The 21158-nt window shown below is 30.1% G+C and overlaps 1 protein-coding gene across 8 annotated transcripts in view; it reads right to left on the bottom strand.

Annotated features, from left to right (window-relative positions):
• The window catches only part of LOC100741755 (protein scalloped), a 345993-nt gene that overhangs the window by 271735 nt on the left and 53100 nt on the right, over nt 1–21158 (bottom strand). For 2 of the 8 annotated variants that reach the window (XM_024370314.2, XM_033322927.1), the window contains exon 2: nt 6121–6188. The exons of the other annotated variants lie outside the window; for them this stretch is intronic. The gene's annotated coding sequence lies outside the window, so the exon portion shown is untranslated. The remainder of the gene's footprint in view (nt 1–6120; nt 6189–21158) is intronic. 8 annotated transcript variants of the gene reach the window in all.

Raw genomic sequence — 21158 nt, 5'->3', positions numbered from 1 at the left:
AGCCAGCGCAACGCTGGCATTACTCGCGTGAGCAATAATTCCCGTCCGCGAGTAAACTCGCTTGGGAAAATCGAGCGACCGCGTGAACCATCCTCCCATCTACTTGTAACTGGCTGGCGGGAACGCGCTGGGAAAATTTCATTTTGTATGTTTGTTGCAAATAAAGTAATAAAGGAGAAAACAAAAAGAAGAGAAAATGGAGAAAATGTTCATTATTTGGATTTATGTATATGACCCGGCTTTTTGACAGTAAACAGAAAATTTGATTTATCGTTCTTTTTCTCCTCATTTATATAATATATAATAACATATAATTCATTATCTACTACAGTTGAGACCAGAAAATGAATATAAAATATTCACTCTGTCAATGATCGTGCACTACTTGGATTTGATGAAATTGATGATGCACCACATGTGTTTTAGAATGAAATCGTTATCAGTTAGTAGTTAAAAAACTACAAAAATGTAACCATGTGAAAGATAATAGCATAATAATATAATGATGAGATATATAAAAATTCAAATTTCAAATTATTCTCACAAGAGAAAAATATTTTCATTCTAGTAAGTTCCAATATACATGCATACATTGGACGCACATATCCAGGCAAATATTTGAAATCATTTTTCCAATCGTACATCTATCATTAATAATATTCTTTAATTTAATGGAGTCGGTTATATATATTTAGATGAACAAAGTCGGTTACATTAAATGACAAAATCCTAAGCTGATATTTCTGAAAATTATTGAGTTCAATGAAATGTATGACCTATAGCGTGGAATCTCAAATATCCCAATCTTTATTATCCACATATTCTAACAGAATAGTATTAATAAGAGAACGAGATGTTTTATGTAGTTGTTACGATGCTTGTATGAAAGAGAATTGTAATTTAACGTCTGCCTTAGGAAAGCTTGGCCATTATCATTATTATAAGAGTCTAATGTTTTATAACAATAATGCAAAGAGCCAATCAAAAAGTATTTTTATCCCTATGTAGTCATATTACTCATAAAAAAGATAATATTGTTGAATTGATAGAGTAATACTTAATGTAGTACATATATCTCTATGTGTTGAAATTAACACAAATGGAAATATCGAAACACACATTATAAATATGATTTTTTAAAGTATCCCTTTCTTATATCGAAACTGTAATGTTACTTTGAAGTCGAAACAATTAAAAAATCTAAGTGATTAATTTCTAAACAGTTATACTTCTCGATAAGGGTAACTGCATCATTTTAATAGAAAATTGAAACTGTTAGTGCTAAACAAACAATTTTGAATGAAGGGAATTGAATTAAATGCTTTGTAGAATAAATTAGATAGATATTAAATTTATTACAGAGATATTTAATAATTTTACTGAATTATCCACAATTTGAAACATTCCTTCCAATGTATATGCAATTACAATATTAATTTTTCATTAGAATATTATCTTATTAAGTAGATACTATTAAAATGTTTCAAATTCTTAGTATTAAATATTGCTTTAATATTCACAATTCTTTGCACATTTTCATACAATAATCTTTACCTAACAATTTCTGCTTTAATTTTTTTTCTCTAATGTTTCTTATATAAAATTCTCCAATATTTGATAAAGAAGAAATAAATATTCTGCGTTCTTCAAATATTCCAAGTTGAAATTCAATATAGAATTAGAAATGATTTTATGTTCAGATAAAATAATTGAAGAAAATATAGAATTAAGCTTTACAAACATTATCTAACGGAAGAAAGCTAGCAATTGTCACAACGTATAATTCATCTACCCACAATTACTTGAGATTAAATGGATTGTTCTCTTGAGATATGAATTATTTCCTCTATTAAAATGCCTCTTGGAAAGATCATATAAAATCTAGTTCGAATTATAATATTTTTCAAAACCCCTTCACGAAAATAAGCTCTTTCAAAACAAAGACTTTCAATATATATTTATATATAACATGCCAAAAGATTGGAATTACTTTCCCAATTGTACCAATATTGCACTACCTAGTCTTACCGCTAATTTTATTATTAGTCTGAAAGTAATGCCAAAGACATTAATGATATTAGGTTACTCCAAAAGTTTCTTTCATTTTATAAGGAAATAATACATGCGAAACATTTTTTGTTTTATATTATTTTATTCCAATAGAACAAAATGGATCATACATAATTCAATACAATAATATAAAACAAAAAATATTGTGCATCTATTATTTCCTTGTAAAACGAAAGAAATTTCTGGGACAACCTAATATAATAATTTCCCTTAATTCGATAGATCTTGCGACAAAAAGTTTTCGGTGATAACAAAGACCTAAGCTGATTCCTTTTTCAATTCTTAGATGTTGTAAAACATTTAGTAATTCCAAACTTTTGGTTAGTTGCTTCATATTGTTTTACAATGTTTATTTAATATTATAACTTTATTATAATTAATATCATAATTTTATATAATTATTATACAATTAGTATCATAATTTTATAACTATAATTACCAATTGCACATATTCGTGATAAGGTGCAGGTATATAAGTGTTTTCATCTTACAATAGTAACAAATTATTTGTGTTGCATTTAAAAGATACAGATGTATCTTAAATTTGGAAATTTCGATTGTCCTTAATTGCAGATGTATTATTTATTTGTTTCAATTTCGCAACGATATTAACCAGCACGCTATTTATCAAAATATGGAACGCGTTTAAACTTTGACAAATGTATAAAAGTTGTAAATCATTAATGGATGTTATTACATTTGTTGTCATTAGGAAATATTACTATTTCAGAAGCTTAAACAATCTTATAATTCTGAACAAAGGTAGCGGAGCTAAAATTGAAAATAAATCGTTTCTTTTTCTTTATGGGACGCTCCAAAAAACTTTGAGGTATGCTTTTGATGAAACGAAAAACGAATTAGAGGATTTTGAAGAAATATTGTCTACAAAAGAATTTATACAAATATTTTTAAGTATTTTCTACGGATAGGATATTACAAATTCAAAAAATGCAGAAACTGTTATAATAAAAAATGTATGTGTTTACGTGCGTACACGCTCAGTAACAAAACAGATAAAATTAATAGCTAATATAAATTTCTATAATTTTCTACACACATACAAATTTTCATATATTCTTAGTATATAAAAGATATGTAATCAGTATAGACTTGGATATGTGTATAATATAAAATATCTTTGTTCACTAAGAAGAAAGAGCTAATATTAATAGTTAATATAATTTTTTATAATCTTCTTTCATCTTAATTCAAAAATGTTTATATATCTATTAGTATGAAAAAATATAAAACAAGTATTGGTAGAAACGAAGCTACGAATTTTTGGAATTCAAAAATCTTTATAATAAAAAATATTCTTGCTTACTAAGCAAAAAGACAAAATTATTTAGTATTTTGCAAATGTGCACCGATGATTTACTAACCGAGCAAAGTCCGCTTAAGACTAATATGTATTTAGAATGTAGGCGTTGCTATTAAAATTTGTAAAATTGCCAATAGCTTACGTGACAGTTAAGCTTCTTCGAATTGATAACTGCCTTGAAACGTTCTGTCCTTTAAGCTATTTTAAATAAACAATTCTATATCTGTAGCCCATTTCCTGCTAAATATCTTTTCTTCCTAAATATATTACGTATTGAAAACGATCAAAATAGCCCAATATAAATACATTCAAACTTCGACTAATACCCACATACAATCATATACATGATATATATTGCTGGAAAAAGAATCGTTGAACTATTTTAATAGACTGTTTTAGAAAAAGAAATTTAGTAATCTAAGACGGACATGTATTCTTTAATAATCATTCATTTGTTAATTTTTACAAATTTCATAATTGATCATTCGTGTAAGCTAGATTCAAAAATTAAACATTTAGATTAGGTATGTATTATAATTCATTATTCTTAAACATCAGTATGATACAAATAAGTAATTATTTAATATTATTTAATATTACAAGTAAGTAACTATTTATAGCGAAACATAAGATTTCAGTTACTATAAAACAGATAACAACATTCATTCTATGACCGCTTTTTAGTCGATATAAAATAACAAATTATTTATAAGAACGATCCGAGAATCGATAAAGGAACTGTAAGCAGAACAGAAATTTCAGTTTCTTGTAACAGTTTCAGTCTCTTCTAGCCTTACAAAACATAAGAAATATATATTTAAGTCTTATATTACAACAAGAAATTGGAAGTACAATTTTGTATAACGGAATTAACAGACTAAATTCAAAATTTTCTATCTTCTGAACTCCTCTGGAACCAAATTCCTTTTACGTATCTGGATTGCTTCGTTAACCATCGGGAGATAGATTAGAGAGGTGGAAAGGACCGACCGGAAACGAGATAATCGAAATTGTATGCGCGCCAAGAAGTCGGGCCGGGACGACCGACTTTGCGTAGAAAGCAAAATGCGCTCGAATCACCACGCATCCGGGCTCGAACCACTTGCCAAAGTCCCCACCATTGTGGAAACTTCATTCATGGTTCGCCTCCTGCAGGTGCGCGCGCTTATTAAGTCACTACCAACGAACGTAACGCGTAAAAATAAAAATGTCACCCTTTGATGCTTGTTTCTCTACTATTCTCCTAAAATTACTATTGAAACACGCGTCAATTTTCAGGATTATGGACCTTCTGACAGTGTTTTGGAGTGTGTTTGTAAAATTGGATCCATTGATCTCCTACTGATTTCTACCCACAGTCAATTACAAAAGTCTACATACGATATAAAATGTCTTAGCAAAAACGTTAGATCTATGAATTTTGATGATATATCAAAACACATATTGTTAAAATGTAATACAGTTTATTCACTCTCAGCTTTGTAAAAAGAAAAGAAATAGAAAAATATAAAATGCAATGTAACAAAAATTATATACATCTATTATATCTACGTGTAAAGATAAAATTAAACTTAATATTATATTAATATGTTATAGATCTTCCGTACATAAGCACTGATAACATTTGTCGTTTCTCATGTAATTTTATCCTGATTTTTGTAAGTCACACGTTTGAATTTTCTAAATTCCTTTTAGAAATACGTCGATCATAATTTTATCGATATGTACTGCGTATAAATAATTGTTTGACAAAGTCTTTAGTTTCTTTGATAAGTCAGATATACAACATTTGATAGATGTACATAGACTTTTGTAACTGACTGTATTTGAACTATTTAGACGCTTATAATCATTGGAGATTTCAAGATCATATTCCGTACGTTCAAATTAGTACGAGTATTGCTTTACATAAAGGATTTGTTGCTTTAAATATTGAATTGAAAGAAATACAACATGTAGGAAATTGAAGAAAAGAAAATTAGTATTCTACATAATGGACTACTTGATAATAAAATTTTAGATTTGAGTAGAGAAATAATCATCTTTCATTATAACATAATTGTAGAATGTGCACTTTTTTTATTACCAAATCTTGCGAATTTTGTAATATATTATGTTACGTTGAACTATGTTCTATTTGTACCTTAAACAACTTCTAGATATGGTTTTCTCGTATATAATAAATACTACAAAGAATGAAAATGCCTCCAAGGCATTGCAGCTTTTTTTATAAATTTTGCGAAATCTTTTCCCCTTTTTGGCTAAATCTTAATTTTCTCTATGTCGCAAAATCTATGAATCTACGCACCGTAAAATATTTCCTTCCGCCATATTTCTTTTATTCTATATTGAACGTAGAGATACATATAAAGGTAGAGAGCGTGAGCGAGCTGAGAAAGCGATAGAAGAACAGAAAGAGAACTCTGCATAGAGGCTTCTTGTGTTTTTGTCTAACAACGCATGCACATTCGTCTAGTAGATATGTAGGTGTAACTCTCATCAACGAGCGGTATCAGTGTGCATGCCTGATTAGACAAGGACAGAAAACGTCTGTATGCAGCGTTCTCTTTCTATTCCTGTATCACATCCACTTACACCGTTTTACGTGGTAGCATATGACTCGCGTACTCTGTCTTTACATCTCTATAATACTAAGACGACAGGAAATCTAAAGATTTTTCTAGCAATAATAAAGATACTCTATTAGAAGAGGCTTAGCGTATAATTACCTCATTTAACGTAATACCCGTAATAATTACCAGTTCCAAGATATTCGTCTTGAAAGAGTATCATTTATCTGAAATAAATAATTCATTATTTAATAAATTTAAGATAAATGATATCTGTATTTAGCGCTTTCTTTTAATGTATATGTAAATATTCCTTTTCCTTTTTTATATATATCTGTAGGTAATATAAAACAACACTTTCTCTCTCTAATTACCCATAAATAATAGTTACAGTTACTATCTGTTTCACTAGGCTGCGGCGAGTTTAATTCACTCACTCTAGCTAATAATAATCTTACGCCTGCAATTTTTGAGCAGGAAAATGATTAAAACAGTAAAGTAACTACTTCTAGTATGGATATATAAAATTATTTAAATCCTACTATAAGAGTAAATAGGCTTCTATATAATGTACGAGATATATATAGATAGGATTCAAACTATAATACGTTTCTATCATTGTACACTGATATGTTGAAAATAGTGGTATAAACCAAAGAGTGATGGTTCTTGCGTAAATGTAAGTCAGAAATATAAAATGACGATTTTTAATACGAGGCTTCTTTCCCGAGAACATCGGATTTGGAACTTCTCTAATTGTAAATATAGTATGTGTACATATTTGACTATTCTCTGATTGGATAAACTACAGGAGATTATTCTATACGTGAAAATAAATTGAAAACGTAGAACAGAATTATTTCATTTAAAGATTCACTTTCGAAAAACGGAATATGTAGATTTCTAAGTTTCTAAATTTATAATTATATAATTACATTTGTTCTATTTTATATTATTAAAATATATTAATTTAACGACACTCGTTTTTAAAAAATTTTAAACACATCAAATTATTACAAATGAGAAGGCTTTCGCAAAGGATCTTGCAATGGATTCAAACTAAAAATTATCGCAACTAATTGAATCAAGTCCTATTTTTCATTGAAATGAATTGATTCGTTATTTGGATTTCCAATATTAATAATAAAATACTAGGGACCAGACTACAAATGTTTAATCAAATTCATATTGTTATGCGCGTGAAATTGAGAGATAGACATAAATAATGATTTGTTTCAATTATTAAATGTTATAACGTGTATATTATTTTTCATATTTCATATATTTTTGCATTTTTCTTAGAAGTATTTTGTGCCCTACTTTTTCACATTGTTACATTTTATTAAAATACACTATTGAATTCCTTAAAACACCCTAATATAGTGTATTAGACGACATAGTATTAGACGATATAGTATATTAATACGACTCTACATATTTTATTAAGGATTCCAACGTAACTTTAATAGAATGTCAAAAATTGAGAGTTTGATTTGCTTTCCTATTTAATACTTTTCAAGAAGTATTTTTTATAAATCAATGAAACATTTTATTTCTAATTCTTATCGATTATCACACTGTTAACTTTCACTCAAGGATTAATAAAATATGGTTTTTGTTATATTTATATATGTACTTATGTATTAGTATCGCGTCGTTATAGCTTTCGTTATAGCATCAATATACAAAAGCATTATGCTAACTATGTAAAAAGATTCAGTACTTAAAGAAAGAATTTCCATTTCGAAAAACAATCCACAAACATATAAAAGTCGTAAATCATTAATGAAAGTTATATATTGTACTTGTAATTATTAGTAAAGTACCAATTCTCGTGCAGATACATATATTTATAAACAAAACTAGGCAAATACCACCAAAACAGAGATTTACTTTATCCTTTAAATTCTACTTTTACACGTTATGGTAATTTCTTCACAAACGTATAATTATTAATACTATGTTTCATAAGTTTAAGCGATTTAAGAAACTCTTTTCGACTCGAAAAACAAACCACTTGCATTGAAACAGCTGAAGAAAATTCATCTACATGCCCAATTCTCCCTCCCTTAACCTAACTCTAAAACCAAAACGTCAAGGATAGCGAAATAGAAAAGTAGAAAACAGAGAAGATACTGCTAACATTCCCAAAACGTTCTTCAGGATGCATTAAAGCCTCAGAGGGAAGATCACGAGAGAGTTCGTCGAGGAAATCCGAAAAAGCACGAGAAAGAGAGATAGACAACTGAGAGGCGTGCTTCGACTGCGAGCACTTTCTTCGCGTGAAACTGCACAAACCTCTCGCTCGAAACGAACACTCGACTATTTTAACCGTGAAATAACTCAGTCGAGGGTTCAGCCAGGAGGGTTCCGAGTGGAAAAGAGAAAAAGAGAACGAACGAAAGAGGAAAGAGGGAAGAGGGAAGAGGGAAGAGGAGAAGAGCGACTGTGGCATGATATGTAGGTCCTAAAGATAGAGCACCCGAAACAACCATAAACCTTTTTATTCCAGTTGCCCTGTCCGACGATGCTTTCTTTTGTACACGATCCACTCTTCCTCTCCACCACGTGTAATGTTACTTTTTATCGCGGAAAAAAGATTTTCCCGAAGATTACGCCGCCGCCCTGAGAGGAACACGGTTTTTAATTTGCTGGATGGTACCAACTCGCTCGATTTCGTGATAAGCTCCTAATCCGGAAATGTACAGTCGATCTTTTTTCCCCTTTTTACTGTCTCTTATTTCATTTTTTTACTGTTCCCTTGTCTTTCCTCTTCATTTTCATTTTTACTGTTCTATTTGTCTCCTTTTATAGGATTGTAATGATTGTCTTAACACGTTAATTGAACTATTTTTTTATCAGAGCAATGAAAACTAACTATCAAATAATACCTTCGGGTTATAAATAAAACATAGTAACTTATGTTAGATTACTAAAAATTTTATTTTGCATTTTACATTATCCACGAGAGAGATTAGCAGTTAAATTAGATTAAATTAAAAATTTCAAAATTAAGTAATTTAACCTTAAATAGTTATACTTCATAATGGCATAACAGTTTATGAATGATTCAGGGCGAACTTTTAAAACAGACTTGTAAAAATTTGTGAGACATCTTTCACAGATGCAACATATTTTTAGTAAGCTATGAACAGGTTTAAGAACGTATTAATAAATGTTCTATTAAATGTTAGACCAATTCAGAACAGACAAATTTTAGTGAAAATGGATTCTGTGCACAAAATATAGGTAAAATTCAATAGAAAATTTAAAGCTTCTAATGCACCTTGATGACTGACCTCGTTCCTAATGTAGGTAATAGATAATAAATGGCTTTTCGTAAACCATCGTAAGAAAGGTACAGAATTAACAGATATTAAAGACAGAATTAAAATTACATTTAATGAATATAGTTAGCAGTTGTTATATTTGTAACATTATTTGCAGCACAGATGTAATTAATATTTTAAAAGATTTAGTGTATAATTATAAAACTAATTGCATGTGTTGAATAACTTTTTGTTATTGGAGGAAGATAGGTTAAGCGATTGTTTTCATGATATTTGACATTATGTACTTTTTATATTAATCAGTGCATAGAAGTCAAATATTTAGGGCGTAGTAAATTTTATTGAAGTTTTAAAACCTAAAATATTCTTTTTTGGAAGAAATAGCATATTATTCAAATAAAAGCAATCGAAGGTAATAAAATTAATTTGAAACATTTTTCTCTACTCTACGTAATTAACGAGTTACAATAGAAAAATATTTGTAAAATAAATTTATGTGAAACTATGTTGCCACAAAAGTTTCTTCCGTTTTATGAATCCATTATATTTGTTTCAATAGAACAAAACAAAAAATGTTGTGCATCTATTATTTCCTTATAGAATGAAAAAACTTTTGATAAAATAATCTAAACTACATGTATGCATATAGCAGGACGTAAAAATGAAATGAAATTTAATTAGTCCGAGATTCCAGATATTTTAACGTCAAATTTAACTTTACTGTTTACAACATCATAATATTATTAAAATAAGAATTACGTTATGATGTTAACTTCAATTTTAATTTAAAGCGCAATTTTCAAAGTTCGACTTCTTATTGTAATACAAAACCATATATCAAAATTCAATTAAAAGTAACACAGAGTACACAGATTATATGAAAATGCTTAGAAAATGTCTTTTGAAAACAGAATACATACATCGTATTACGTTTAAAATGACTAACAGAAACGAATATAATTTCAAAGAAAAATTCAAGTACATAAGAACAGAAAATAAAAGCCATTAGTCAGAGCTCGTAAAAATTACCAGATAAAGATCTAAACCCACGTAACTTATTGTTATATACTGTCTTAGAGAAACAAACACTACAAAATTTTAACTCTGATAAATTACCTATTTTTACGTTAAAATTGTTACATTCTGTATTTGCATTATAAATATACTACCTATGTTATATCCGAAGAGGTTAATGAAAGAGTGACACAGATACATTTTTCCCGAAAGTAAAAAATATAGTTGGAATAGGAGAAAATATATCAAATTATACTAAATATTCGAAATATATGGATTATAATATTTGTATTTAATTAAGTATTTAATGTTTTAAATAATTTAGTATTAAACTTTCTTAGTATCTTAAACTAATATTTTTAATATTTTGAAAAAGTAACACCTGGGTAAACTTACTTTATTAGTAATAGCTGGACTGCAAATGTTTGTACTCATTAAGTGTACAAATACATGAATAAAGAACATACAAAATATGTCAGCAATATTTTTAATAAAAGTCTAGATTTTATCTAGACATTATCTAGATATTATCTGCGATACAATATTTAGCAAAAAATATTTAACCATACATTTACAGTTATTCTGATATGTATGGTTTGTGTTATGATAAATTAGGATATTTATTGCAAACGTATCTTCAGAACAAAAATCAGTGTACAGCGTGAATAACTATAACATATAACAAATGTTAAATATGATCCCTCTGAGTATTAAGGTTTATTAATTTAATGGATAATTGGCTGTTTGAATAATGATCTTTGCGAAATACACACTTTCACTAAATATCTTATTATTTTCAGATTGTCTTTAAATTTGACCAGAACATATAATCATGATAGATGTGTCTCATAACGATGTTAACAAAATTTTAAAAAATTAAAAATTTGAATGTTTCATCTAGCAGATAATAGTTTTCCATACTAAATGTTCAAATATTTTCGTAAACCCGTATACGTGTAATAATAGTAACAATTTAACTGGGGATACTTACGCAAATTCATAATTTTATAAACACAATTTCAAGAATGGATCTTAACTAGAGAATTGGTTTATCCATTGTAAATTCTAACGAATTTGAGACTCATGATGACTACACAGAAAACTCATTTGCGAAAAGAAAATCCTTTGAGACGTTTCTGACCATTCGAAAGCGACCGTTCGAAAATAACGCCATTGAAATTACTCCATCGTTAAATTATCAGAACCACGGAACAGCGATGAATGTTATCATCATTCGCATCTTCCAGAGATAGACGATCGTTTTTGCCCCGTTTTCCCTTCTACTTTAGGATTTCGCTGAGCCGACTTAATGCGTTTCGCGTGAATCAGCTGATTTTTCAGCAGACTATGATTTACGAAGCAACCGACCGTTCGAAAATTGATCAAACACGGCTCGAATCCCCTATCGGTCGTTTGAGATCCCATCGAACGATGCCGATCATGTTCTTTAAACTTTCCTTTGCCGAGGGTGAAAGTTCCTCCTGCAAAAACTACCATCGAAACCTTCAGCTCATGGAAACATTGGAGACTTTTTTCCCCTTCTGATAGTTTTAATTCATGATGGCTTGAAGTTAGAAGAGATTATAGTAAAACAAATCGTAAAGCTCAATAAGATCAATTACTGGTATAGTATAAGTATAGTATAATAAGATATTAATTACAGATATAAGTACAGGCAAATTCATATTCTTATGAGTATGATTAAAATAAATACCCTACCCTATAATATATAATAATCCTACCCTAGGTAGAAAATCTTTAGCCATTAAATATTACCTAAACAGGCACTATACTAAAGATATTTTTGTTTGTTATGTGCATTCTATACATTTCTGTATCATCAAATTTCCCATAAACGGATATATGCATAAATGCTACAATTCCGCAGTTTACTTTATTTATGTTTGTTTATTTTTTAAATAATGTTCCGTTTGCGACATTCTTACGCTGTTTTAATACTTAATAGGTTAAGGTAGAATATAATGGTAGTTTCTCTGACTGACGTTACACGGGTGCGGCTACATGAGACCAAACGTCACCGAACGTTAACGAGTGACGACTGTACGCAGGTAAACGGTGTCATTAAGAAAGCAAGACGATTAACCTTTTCAAGAACGGCGCTGCTCGAGCGAGCATCAACGAAAAAGGAGGGAAATGATACTCGCTTGGTTGACCTATAATTAAATCGCTTCGACAGCGACAATCTCGTTGTAACGAATATGCACCACAAATGTCGAAAAGAATTTTCACGATAATAGCTGTTGTATCGATGTAAATGAACATTTCAAGTTAACAAATGTATTAAATAAGTATATACACTCCTATCCAAAAATTTCGGCACCTTTTTTGAATGAAACAACATTTTTCGTACATTTTTTTAAGGAATAAGAATATTATAAATTTAGATTGTATTTTCATGTAAATTTTCACGATGATTATTAGATGAAATATTTGTGATTCTTTGGGCACCGATCGAGTTGTTACTGATACGTTGCGCTTTGAAACTGTTTTAGGTCTGTCGTTTTTTCGTTTACACCAAGACGGAACAAAGCGCAGTGTACTATTAAAAATACGATCGAAATTCGGAGAACTGCAAATATGTCAAATATTAAAATTATAACTCATTTTTAAATATAACTACATAGTTACAATTTCAAAATTAATTACTGTTTCAATACTATAAAAGCATATCATCTTAGGAACGAAATATTTATTTACATAAAGTAGTCTTTTATTTTGAACCCCAATATGCCCCAAACTTATTTTAGGAAAATGATAAAATTAGAAAAATGTCTAAAATTGTCAATACATAACTAAGCTCATTAATTTCAAAATGACACAAGTCCATTTTTCGATACTATGCGAATTATCGATATAACTGTCCTCAATTTGCTATTTGATCTATCTACCAATCTACTATTGAAAATAATATAAAATTCTCATCCCTTAGCTACTACGTTCCCACACAATGACATACATATTATAGGTTCACGAAATATGATGTTTTTACGGCCATCATTTTGAAACCATTAATCACGCATTCGTTTCATTAATTCAAGGGAAAAGCCAATTCTACTATTCAACCTGTAAAGCAGGTTTACAATAATGAGATACTACTAAAAACTACAAAATATCAAGACACGAAGTAGTTGTCCATACCTTAAAAATTTTATACCAAAATATACCCAACACACTGAAAACCTACAAACAGTGATTAAGTTTGACACACATTTTTTTATTAAATATCATATTTGGCATAAACTAGTTAAAAGCATCATAATAAATTATTCGATGATTTTCAAAACAGTATAAGTTTTCGGTTTTACGAATCTTTTTACCTGACAATATTATGTTTTAACTAGTATTTCTGGGTTATAAGTAGCCACGATAATTTGAGTTACGTTTGGATTAGGTTACTTAAAACTCTAAAATAAATTTTATACTTTGTATTTCCCAAAAATCATTTTATATTTTAGATGATAAATATCATTGACAATAGATATCAGTGATATTTAAAAACAAACCTGATCTATTATTAATAAATATAACCCAAACTATTATAAATATTGATATCAATAACTGACTAAAAGTTAAAAATCCAAGGTACCAATTAAGAGTTGAAGATAAAATTAAATGAATTAAAGAAGATACACAAGAAAAATTGACGTTCTTTAAATATCGATTGGCGAACTTTCGCTTTTTCAGATGGCTCCGATTCCGATTACTAATTTTATTACTTGATTTTTCTAGAGGTTCGAACAAATTCGAGAGTTATTACGAATGCGGAAAATATAACGCAGAAAATAGTCGATAGGTATGTTTGTTCAAACGACTCTCGTTCTCTCCCCTTCGAGCATTCACGGTACGTAAAGTCCGGAAATTACGAATAAATTGTTATTAGCTTAAGCGGTAGAACGATACTTTATTGCTGACTAGTTTATCATTTCGAGGGTTGCAATTTTTTAAGCTGTTTACGCGGGTCATTGGACTTTCAGGTAAATTGATAGAAGTGTTTTAATTGCCTTGAGTACGATAAATTTGTGATATAACGATCGAACTACGGGAAAATTGTCTCTATTGCAACAAAATTCTGATATACTATGTAATTTAAGGTAATTTACTGTGTGATTTCTTTCAACAAAAAGATTAGTATATCGACATGATTACTGTCGTAAAGAGACTTCTGGGCTCACCTTAGAAGCTGTTGAACTAAGTTGAGCTGTACTAAGTATTTTACAAAAATTTTAATAATGTATAAATTATGCGGTATACCAACTTTTAATATGTAACTTGCAACACTATGTAGAAGTGATTCGAAGTAAAGTGACTTTGAAATTTTTATCTAAAAGTTAAAATTCTAGGATATTTTTCTCATAACAATTAAAATTAGACATTAATTGTTTTGCATAATTCTTAACTATCAAATATTTCTCAACTCTTTCAATTCCATTCCTATATTTTCAACACATTCATTGTTCATTAAAATGATTAAGATGAACGTACAGAAAAACATAAAAAGTAGTCTTATGTACATATATATGTAATTTATTTATTAGTCTATATGTACCTCTCATATATATTTCGATATGTACATTTTAAGAATGAGCAAGTATATGACTGATGCTATTAATGTTCAAGAGAATATAAAATACATTAACATTTATTATTACGATTTAATCCCATTGGAAAACATATCTTTCATATGAACTTGCCTGACGATATACTGAATTTTGGAATTGTCTTTTTATAATATAAAATATGATACAATTTTTGAATTATGTTCTTCACTTATGACTTTCATATTCACCTCATTCTCCTCATCATAGTCCCAAAACTTGAAACATCAATGACAATGGGCGGAAACTTGCCTTAGAAAGAAAACACCTTTTAGTAGTGACGGATTCAAGAAGTACTGAAAAGAAGTACCACGGGGCAGGAAAGTAAGCGTTGCTCTTCATCGCTCACCATGACGCATTACTGTATTTTTTCATTCGTATATCCTGACATTTTCGGCCAATACACGTTCTTATCTTTATGATTGTTTTGGGTTTATCAGAAATAACTAATCTAACCGGTATCCCTTTCATGGGACTTCTCTGTATCTTCATAGATACTATACATCACAAAAAGGTACGAACATGATAGCTTTGAATCCTCTATAAATATTAAAAGAAAAAAAGAAGTGGTAATTTTACATAGACTCGAATTTAATTGCAACAAATTGCAAATATTTTAGCAAAAGCCCAAAACATTGCCAAGTAGAATCAATCACTGCTTGAACAAGTTCGAAACTTTACCAGCACTTTGCCAGAAATGTTCGTTCCGTCCAGAATCATTTTTCTCGACGAAAACTGATCTCGAAAAAGAAAACTCTCTTTACTCGATATACAGCTAAATGAAAAGGATCAGACGGAGAAAAACGAGGTGGTACGAAGCAGTAACGTAAACGCGGACGAGTGACACGTGCCCGAAGAGTCATTATTCCATCAGCATGCCGGTTCGTCGACGAGTAGAGACGCACACGTGTTTACGTGTCATTACGCGCAAGTGCAGGCGGATGACGCGAAACGAAAGTCATAGGTCTGAAGTGGGAAATGGCCACGAAGAAACACGATGTGACGAAAGCGATTGAGCGTTCTTCGCATTGAACGACCGGCCGGTGAAACAAAGATCAACGTCTATTTACTCGCTGTAAAATTTGTGGACGCTTAACGACGCGTAAGTACGTCATCGCCGACATCCCTACACCCGTGAAATTTATCGAAAATTTAAAGTGATCGCAATTAATCGTGCAATGGTTTCATTTAAATGTACGTATTTCATGTACCGCTATGATTCTATTTATGTGTTTTGTGATTGTAATGGGGTATATTTTGGATATGGATGTATAGTTATGAAATGTATTGATATTGACGTTGAATCATACTATGCGACAAAAAGATAACATACCTCAAAAATTTGATGTATGTAGCATGTAGTAAATACATATACATATATATTTTCGGTGCACAATATATTATGATAAAAAATAGAGAGAAAGGAACCTATTACGTATTTAGAACGCCACGTAAAAGTTTAATAAAAAATAAATCAATAAATATATATATAATAGAGATATATAAAATAAAAAATATATAGAATGTATCTAACATATTTAATAATAAATAAACAACGATAATATTCTATGTAGATATAATTAAAATATCTAATTATGATATAATATTATTCTTTGTGAATTATACATTTATGTAACAATATATAACTTTATATAAAAATATATACAGGCAGAAAGTGAAAATAAGACAATAACAGACATAAAGAATAGGCAGCATAGGTTAAGAAGAAACAGTTCATTGTAACGATGTATCCGCAGTATGTATCTTATTTTAGCCGCAACCATATAACAAATGGAAATTACACTCATCAAGAGTACACTTATCGCAAGTATGCTCATTAATCGTGTATGGTCACGGTCATTATAATTACAGTGTCATAAACTCATCACATTACACGATCGTGATTACGGTAGTAAAAAGTCATGCAGTTCCGACGTATCTTTCGTTCACGTCTTCATTTTCTTACAATTACTAGTAAGAAATTTATCATTAATTACCATATATTATCATATTAAATGGATACTCAACAGTCACAATCAGACACTTGATATTATCACTTTGACTTACTACTATCCATCTATAGCGAAAAATACTGCAGATCGAAGACCAATCGTTTCTAACGGGACACATTTTGATATTATTATAAGCTTTTTATATGGATGCATAGAGAAGATATTAAGATAAAATTCTCTTTTTTTCAATGGAATCACACATCTTTTATTTTATTACTCGATACAATAACTTTGTCACTCTTTATAGAAGAAAGATTACCTAATCCCAAACTAATGGTCGCCCTTATGGTTCGAAACTAATAACTTTTTGATGTATATCAAAGTATTTATACATATATCAAAAAGTCATTAATTTCGAACCATAAGGGTGACCACTAGTTTTGAAAACTTTTGTCGGAAGTCTTAATTCATGACATATGTATTTCATTAAACCAGCAATGGGTATCGAAATTAACACAATATTAAATTAAGATATTTCTTAAACTAATGATATTTTCTACATAAATGGGATAATACTTTTGTAAAAAAAAAATGATTGCGAGAGCGATATAGTAACAAAATACGATCCCATTTATAAATTCCGCACTCTTGCTAAATAATATATACTTTACTCTCTTTGCAATTTCTTTCATGGATCTAATCATAGATACTTATGTTCTCTTATAACACAATCGAAGAAGTAAGAATATTTTAAAACGAAACATATTCATGCATCGATAAATCAATGTTGCGTTTATAATTCACTTCAAATTTGCTTCATTTCCAAAAGGAATATAGTAACAAAACCAAATATAGTAACTAAACATGACTATAGATTTTCAGCTAGAAGAAAGGAACCTGCGCTGGGCAGCCAGTTACGCAGAGTGCATGCAAGAAGATGCAATGCCGGCACATCTCGCATCTGTCGTAGGGTATCCCCCACCTGGGAGAACTCCCTCCTTTCAGATATCGTTTCTTTCAACGTGGTAGAAACAGGTACAGCCGGAAAGCGGGCCGCGCTCGGAAGCTGCTGCATTAACCCATTAGGTCTTGATATCTTATTACATGATCCCCCAAAAATCTGGTACATTTTAAAGCTTTGATCGTCTACATCCAACGTTGCCCATTTATTGTACCCTAATTTTTTTTACAACATACATTTTTCAATTTTTTCAACAAAAATTCATACCACTTTTTATATTTTTGTAAATAATTTGTTCATCTAATGAGACGAAATAGTTTTCCACAAATATTACGCTATAGGAATCACAAGTTTGGAATTCTTATCTATTTCGTACATAATATATAAGCAATTTTATTGAATTAAAGGATATTATTAATGTTATTTGTAATGTTCATTACTAATTAATAATTTAATAAACGAGTAATCCAATAGAGGTGCAATTCGAAAAGTGATTCTAGATAATTGGCTGATAGTTATTGGAATAGAATGGAAATATTATTTGTATGCAAATTTTTGTATATAATATTATATAATTATATTATCATATTATTTCTTGTCATTATTTCACTTTTACATATTAATTTTGTTTTAGTTTCTTAACTACATGTCGATAACAATTTCATTTTAAGATACATGTGGCATCATCTGTCTTATCAAATGCAAATACATAGTGCAAGACCATAAAAAAATGTAATTCTTTCTTTTTAACTATGCCACATTGGAATACTCCATTTTGCACACAAAGTATATAAACCGTAAGATGAAAATCAGAAAACTAAGAAAGACAGAATTCTAATTTTGTTGAAATAAAAAATATCTATTTAATACATTATCGTTAGTAATCTATAAATGAACAAAAAATACGAAATATTCCATGATAAGATATTAAAAATATGAATTAATGGAGAAAGAAGAGGAGGAGAGTAGCAGAGGAACTGCCGCTTCGCAACATGACCTCGACGACTCTCGATGTCAATTTCTCGTTACATTACCTCCCCTTTCTAGGCTACGCACACCAAAGGTCACTGTGCTCCATCTGGTTTCTCTTTGAAAGATGAAAGATGAAAGAACCCAGTGCCAGGTTTTGCTGGAATTTCTCCTGGAATCGAAGCCAACCGCCAATTAACCCGACAGGCTTGTGCTAATTGGCAGATTTAATTCGACATCATTTTTGAACGACTGTACAGTGATTGCATACGGGATCAGCGTTTATTATCGAATCAGTTTCGTTTATTTTTAGATTTAGATTGACGTATTTTATCTAATTTTATTTTGTCGTATATTTAAATCTAATTACTTTATCTAGCTTTATTTATTTTTAGACTTAAATTTATTTATTCTTTTTAGTTTTACTTATTCTTAGAGTTAGATTTGTTTACTTTTGAATATTTTTTATCATTTTTTATTGTTTTCGATCAACTGTTAAACAAATCGTTTAAAAAGTTTTTTACATAATGTCTTTCATGAAACTGGATAAGATGGAGAATGTATGGAAAATACCGATCACTAAAAATCAAAATAATACGAAATATTCAATAGTTCAAAAATTAAAAATAATGATTATTAATACAGTGGAAAGTCCAAGATTTAATAGAAAAGGTTTTGAATAGTATGGAAAGGAGAATTTTTTATATGGCATTGACTCACCCTTCAATAGTAATACTAATTCATTGTTTGCATAGATGTTATAATAGTATCATATATAGTATATCTAACGTCTAAAAAAAAAAAGGATAATAGTTTTAACAATGGTAATAATAAACCAGCTGAGAACGGGATAATTTTATAATATTGGTCAGCAGTATATCTAAGCATACACAAACCAAATAAATATTCTAAGTTAATTTTCTAGAACAAAGACATCGTATGGAAAAAATTGTATTCCCATCTTTGTCTTATTTGTTATGTAGAATCACAATATACAAAGTGAATTTTCTATCATATTTTATTTGCTTATTTGACTATTCATATAGTTCGTATAGTATAACATATTTATATAATTTGGGTATTTTAACAGTTTAAATACTGCTATAAAAGGAAACCTTTTTTCTAGTACTGAAAGTCATGAGAAACAACAAAATTTTGCCCTTTTATTTCGTTTTACTTAAACGTCCACCATTTCCAAACACTTCCTCTTGGAAACAAAACCGCCTCTGCCTCAGAAAACCTTCCAACAGACATCAAACTATCTAACCATCCGCGAGAAGGGGCAATTTAGGAATTAATTCGACGAGCAATCTCCACGAATAGCACTACTTCCGATAACTCCCGGGCAATTTCTTTTTCCCGCTTTGAAAGGCTAGCAGAAGGTTCCATGATGAAGAAAAGAAGAAGAAGGTTGATGCATTTTGAGAGGAACGAAGAAAGAAAAGAAAGGGATGATGAGAAGATCAGACAAGTCGGTCCCTCTCTTCGTCTCTTTCTCTCTTCGTCTTGGCTCATTTCATCTGCTCGCCATCCTTTGTTCCCACGCCTCTTCTTGGACCGTCTTCTTCTTCTTCTTCTTCTTCTTCTTCTTCTTCTTCTTCTTCTACTACTACTACTACTACTACTACTACTACTACTACTACTACTACTACTACTACTACTACTACTACTACTACTACTACTACTACTACTACTACTACTACTACTACTACTACTACTACTACTACTACTACTACTACTACTACTACTACTACTACTACTACTACTACTACTACTACTACTACTACTACTACTACTACTACTACTACTACTACTACTACTACTACTACTACTACTACTACTACTACTACTACTACTACTACTACTACTACTACTACTACTACTACTACTACTACTACTACTACTACTACTACTACTACTACTACTACTACTACTACTACTACTACTACTACTACTACTACTACTACTACTACTACCACCACTACTACTACTACTACTGCTTCTTCTTCTTCTTCTTCTTCTACCACCGATATTGCCCGTCGTTCGTTCGTGAATCACCGTTACACTCAAAGGGAAATTTAGACGAAGCCTTGGCCAGTTGGAGAAAACAAAGAAAAAAGGAATTATAAAAAAAAGAAAATCATCGTGGTGGTTTGGAGGCGAGACGAGAAGGTTGTTGCAGGTTCAGGAGGATGTGAGATTGTGAAAGTCGCAGGTAAAAATGAGCGAGTTTACTAGGGAAAAAATTTTCTTTCGCGCCTCGTTTCCTTCCTGATTCGTTCGGTGTTAGTGAGGGAACCGGTATGAGAAACCGGACGAACACGCCGCGGGAAACATCGTGGCGTATGAATATTGGAAAAGTAACGGGACCCAGGAGGCGAAAGCTTGGACGCTT

The sequence above is a fragment of the Bombus impatiens genome, unplaced genomic scaffold (assembly GCF_000188095.3).
Source record: "Bombus impatiens unplaced genomic scaffold, BIMP_2.2 scf_0733, whole genome shotgun sequence".
Lineage (NCBI taxonomy): Eukaryota > Metazoa > Arthropoda > Insecta > Hymenoptera > Apidae > Bombus > Bombus impatiens.
This window is presented reverse-complemented; position numbering and strand designations above follow the sequence as displayed.